The 5,443-nt window shown below is 42.0% G+C and overlaps 1 long non-coding RNA gene across 1 annotated transcript; it reads right to left on the bottom strand.

Annotated features, from left to right (window-relative positions):
• Positions 1-1,394: 1,394 nt before the first annotated feature.
• Positions 1,395-2,992, bottom strand: LOC135189243 (uncharacterized). The gene is made up of 3 exons (XR_010307989.1): positions 2,938-2,992; positions 2,239-2,717; positions 1,395-1,566 (listed from the first exon to the last, which is right to left on the bottom strand). It is a non-coding gene; the product is annotated as an uncharacterized LOC135189243 (long non-coding RNA).
• Positions 2,993-5,443: the final 2,451 nt, after the last annotated feature.

Raw genomic sequence — 5,443 nt, 5'->3', positions numbered from 1 at the left:
TCAACCACTGTGCTATCCGAGGTAAAGAAAGAAAGGCACCTGGAGTATTATAGTGATTTAACCACTTTGATTTATGTTAATGGCACAGAAGAGAATATTTCTGGTCCTCAAAAACATAACAGGCAATTGATGTGCCATATTGCAGTATGGTTTTAGCTATCAACATGTCAAGATTTAGTTTTGCTGTTAACATTTACGATGTAGAAGGCTATAAGAATATGTGCAGTGTAGCAACAACTCAGGCATCATTCCCTTGGCTATATTTATTGGGCTTTCATTTTTTCCCCCCCTTTTGTAGAGGAAATTGAAAAATAAAAAGAGGAAGGAAAAAAAAAAACCCACAGACATTTTCTTTCTTTCATTTTCTTCCTTCTGTCAAGTTGTGAGAATAAAGAGAAAGAAAAGTGACTTCTGATGGTTTGTTTTCAGACCAAAGTATTCAAAAGTATATTTTGTTGATTTCTCAATAAACTAACCTGTGCATAAACTGCAGCTTCATAGCAACAGAACAAGGGGATACAGTCTGAAGTTGTGGCAGGGTAGGTATATGCTGGATGTTAGGAGGAAGTTCTTCCCAGAGAGAGTGATTGGCATTGGAATGGGCTGCCCAAAGAGGTGATGGAGTCACTGTCCCCAGAGGTGTTCAAGAAGAGACTGGATGAGGCACTTAGTGCCATGGTCTAGTTGACTGGCCAGGGCTGGGTGCTAGGTTTGCCCGGATGATCTTGGAGGTCTCTTCCAACCTGGTTGATTCTATGATTCTACACTCTATTTATCCTAATAGATGAGAGTTACATGTTTTACATGTTGTGAAGGTGGTGATCTGTGTAATCCAATTGTATGATAACCTGGAAGTACCATGCACAGCATAGATATGCTCACACACTATTATCCCTCTAGACCTTCATTTCCTTCTACTTCTGCTGTGGAGAATCAGTAAGTTGTACTTCTTGCTTTGTAAGTAGGAAACTTAAGTTTTTCACACTGAAAGAGTGTTGCAGTGCTAGAGATAATAAGTAAGGTCTAAATTCCTGTGAGACTTGGGTATTTCACTTCCCCTGAGTTTGTAATTGCTGGGCCTTGGATAACATTTTTCGCTTACCCTTTAGAACAAGCACTGCCAATAAATGTGGTACCTTAAAAGCAGATCTCCACCTTTCTGAAATTTCCACACTTATATTTCCAAATTAAAAGAGCAGCATGGAGCACAGATAACAGAAGGCAGTACAAATCCTACAACATTTCAAAGTTCTTTCCACATCCATTTCATATTTGAAACTCTGTGTCCAGAAGGTGTTTAAATTCTCTGTGAAGCTCTAAATAACACCTTTGATTTTTCCATTTGCTCTGAGGGATAAAGAAATGCCTGGTATTCAGGACATGAGCAGAGGAACTCTCTTCCCAAAGCTGTGTAAGAGGATGTAAAAGGTAGCCTCGAAGTTTGTAGGAGGCAGACAATCAAAGTGCATACTCCAACCACGTGTGGCTCTTGAGGCATTCTGCTCTGTAGAAAGGAGGACACACATATTTGTGCCTCATCTTTTTTTTTTCCCCCCACAGTGGGCTCTGTTGAATAGAAAAGCATTTAAACTCTATTTTCAATCCTTTTATTAATTTATGTTTGAAAATGTCATTAAAAATTGAACATTTTAAACCAGAACAACTCAGACAGCAGCACACTTTCCTCACAGCTTCCACTTTTGCTATTCTGGAGCTTGGTTTGGCATGTACTCATCTACTATTAATTTTACTGTGTCTGTCTTAAAGTGCCTTTGGTTTCAGTAAAACAGAGCTTTTTCCTCTTCAAACAGTAATGTTGGTTATATCCTGGTTCTTTTATGTGATAATCTTAGGGTGTGAGCTGTTGCCTACAAGAGGAAGATCTAGGCAGGCTTAAGTCACATTTGCTGTCTTTTGAAAGAGTGAACTCCTTTACAGTTTTTATCTTCCCTTTTAATCCGCAGGTAAAGTGTGGGGGAAAAAAAGGAACAGTTATATAAATATTTTCCTAGGCTTCTGCACATAAAATCAGGACAAATATCAGACCCATTGGCTCTGATCAAGTTCAAACTGTGGAACTCAAAATAGCTTTCCAGCTGCCAGGCTTCCACACCAAATAGAATCTAGACATGTGCCACTCCACTTCTTTCCCCTCCTGTGCTTTTGATAGAAGTCCAAAAGGATGAGGAGTAGTAGTAAAAGACTTGCAGATCCTGCCAAACAGTAATTCTTCCTTACCTCTTAGTCCTCCAGAAGTTTTGCCTGCTGAGGATATTGCCCAGATTAATTATTTATCTTTGAGCTTTATTGCAGTGACAGCAATATCACAATGAAGCCTATTGAGAAATAAATATTACTTTGCTGACTGAACAGACTCTGTAATAAATAAGGTCAGAGCTGCACAACAAATGGAAGGGTAAGAAGAAATATTGATTAGCTGCTCATGAAGAGAGGTAGTGATCTTGGGCATTGTGTTGAAAAATACTGGGTAATTACCTAATTAAAGATTGCACCCCCAATACACACAAACCACCCAGCCAAACTGGGGGATGGTGGGATGGCTGCACAGCCAAACCACAGCTAGGTGGTCAAATCGCAGCTTGGATGTGAGCAGAATTCATCCTCCTGAGGTCAGAGGACCAAAGGGCATCTGTGAAGCCAGGTCTACAAACCCATCTGTCTCCAAAGCTGCTCCAGGGCTGGAAAGTTAGATGAACCTGCTTGAAAAAGAGAAATTCACAGACATTTCCCCTGTGCTCAGATCATTGCACAAAGTCATTCCTGCCACTCTTACAGTTTTACTAGGGAGCAGAAAGAAGCAGCTAAACAAAGAGGAGCTCAGCCAGCACCTGTGGGTGATGTTAAAGCAACTAGCAACCCTATATGTTTAGCCAGGGGGCTACCAGGCCCCCCGGGCTTTGTCCCCTTCCCATTCACCTGGTGTGCACCACGGGAACACACCAGTGACAACAGGAAGAGGATCCCTCTGCCCAGTTGGGCAAGCTTGGGGCTTCTGCCTTTCCTGGGGCCGATTATAAAGGGGAGCAGGCAGGGAGGGCAAAGTGGTCGTACCTAGGGTGGGAGGAGGCTCCAACAGAAGCCAGGTGTTCTGGGTTTTGGGGGGAAAAGGGGAAAATGCAGTGTAGGGTGGGAAAGGGGAGGTGGTGCTGAAAGGATCTAGTTGACTGGCTAGGGCTGGGTACTAGGTTGGACTGGCTGATCTTGGAGGTCTCTTCCAACCTGGTTGATTCTATGAAAAGAGGAAGATGAGGGAAAGGAAGGAGATGGATAGGAAAGGAGTTTAAAAATTAATAAAAATGAGAACTGGACTGTAAAAAGAAGAAAAAAAAAAAAGTCCTGCTCTGGAAGGCGGGTTGGACTGGATGATCTTTTGAGGTCACTTTCAGCCCCTTGGGTTCTGTTATTCTGTGATGTACAGGCAAAATTCTGATGTCAAAGCAGATAACTATGAAAATGCTATAGCATCTATGAGGAGTTTGCTGTTGATATTGATTTTATGTGGAAGACATCACGTTCCCAAGGTGGTGGACTTCAATTTGCAATCCACAGTAGAAAAGAACCCCCATTTCCAGTGTTTTTTGTTATTGAAGGGATTCACTTACTGTCTTTAATGTTCTATGGGTATAGAAGTATCTTTTAAATGCAGAAGAGTGCACATAGTAGTTTGATTCTTTGAAAACTAATTTATGTGGGGAAAGATAAAATAGGCCATGCAGGCTTTTAGGTTTTGGGTTGTTTGTTTGTTTGTTTTGAATAGAACATCTGATGCCAGCAAGCCTCTTTTATGATTTATAAAAGCTTTCACTTTCCTTTCAAAACACTGGAACTTTGTTCTTATTTAACATTCATGTTTACTGTACCAAAAATTAGTTTACCTTGACTCAAGTGTGTCTTTTAAGGAGGGAAGTCGTATGGGAGTATGAGAATCTGTTCCTTAAACAGCAATGAGATTGGTCTTTTCTGCACTTCTTAGGTCTGAAAGGCAGGATATTTAGCAGGCTGATAGTTTTTGGAGTGCATGTTGCCATGAGGCAGGCTTTTCTCAGTGACTTTTGTTCATTAAGAAACAGTGGAATGATTCAAACATGTCACTGGAAATGGAGTTAGTAAAGCATCTGAACGGATCCAGATGACATAACCGAGATTGCAGTCAGATCGGGTAGAAATGTGGCATTAGCTAAATTTTAACTAGAGGCCTGATTTAATTCTTCCTCAGTACCATGTTATCTTCTGCATTAAAAAAAAAAAAGAAAGAAAGAAAAAGAAAAAAGAAAGAAAAGAGAAAAAACTAAACAAAGTAAGCACAGTGATTTAAAGAAGTTCCTATTAACAACAGATGCTCCTTTTATTCTGTATGGAAATCATATTGTATGTTTTGACTCTATGCATGAGGTTTGGTACCCTTGGGTATTCCTTAAGGAATAGAAACATTTAATCTCTTCATTTGCAAGCCAGAAACCTGACAGGCACAGATGCAAACTAGTCCAGCTTCAGGTGTGAAAGTTGTTTTGTGAAGCCAGAATCCAAGCAATTAAGCAGGTTCCCCTCCTGGTAGGCTGGTGTTTAGCCAGGCTGTTAGTACAGAATCACAGAAACATTCTGGTTGGGAAAGACCCCCAGGATCATCAAGTCCAACCAATATGCCTACTTCACAAAGTTCACCTTTATGCTGTATCCTCAAGTACCACATCCAAATGACTTTTAAACACACCTAGGGTTGGTGACTCAACTACCTCCCTGGACCTCCAATGCCTGACCACTCTTGCTGTGAAAAAAACTTTTCCTAATGTCCAGTGTAAACCTACTTGGTGGCAGCTTGAAGCCATTCCCTCTTGTTCTATCACTAATAACCTGAGAGAAAAGATCAGCAGCAGCCTCTCCACAATGTTCTTTCAGCTATCTGTAGACAGTGACAAGGTCTCCCCTCAGCCTTCTCTTTTTCAAGCTAAACAGTCCCAGCTCCATCAGTCACTCTGGAACATGTCCAGAGAAGAGCAACGAGGATGGTGAAGGGCCTGGAGCACAAAGCTTATGAGGAGAGGCTGAGGGAGTTGGGGTTGTTCAGCCTGCAGAAGAGGAGGCTCAGAGGTGTCCTCATTGCTGTCTACAACTACCTGAAGGGACATTGTAGCCAGGTGGGGGTTGGTCTCTTCTCCCAAGCAACCAGCAACCGAACAAGGGGACACAGTCTCAAGTTGTGCCAGGGCAGGTATAGGCTGGGTGTTAGGAGGAAGTTGTTGGCAGAGAGAGTGATTGGCATTGGAATGGGCTGCCCAGGGAGGTGGTGGAGGCACCATCCCTGGAGGTGTTCAAGCAAAGCTTGGATGAGGCATTTAGTGCTATGGTCTAGTTGACTGGATAGGGCTGGGTGCTAGGTTGATGATGTTGGAGGTCTCTTCCAACCTGGCTGATTCTATGATTC

The sequence above is a fragment of the Pogoniulus pusillus genome, chromosome 31, assembly GCF_015220805.1.
Source record: "Pogoniulus pusillus isolate bPogPus1 chromosome 31, bPogPus1.pri, whole genome shotgun sequence".
NCBI lineage: Eukaryota > Metazoa > Chordata > Aves > Piciformes > Lybiidae > Pogoniulus > Pogoniulus pusillus.
The sequence above is the reverse complement of the archived record's forward strand: the minus strand, read 5'-3'. Positions and strand labels throughout refer to the sequence as shown.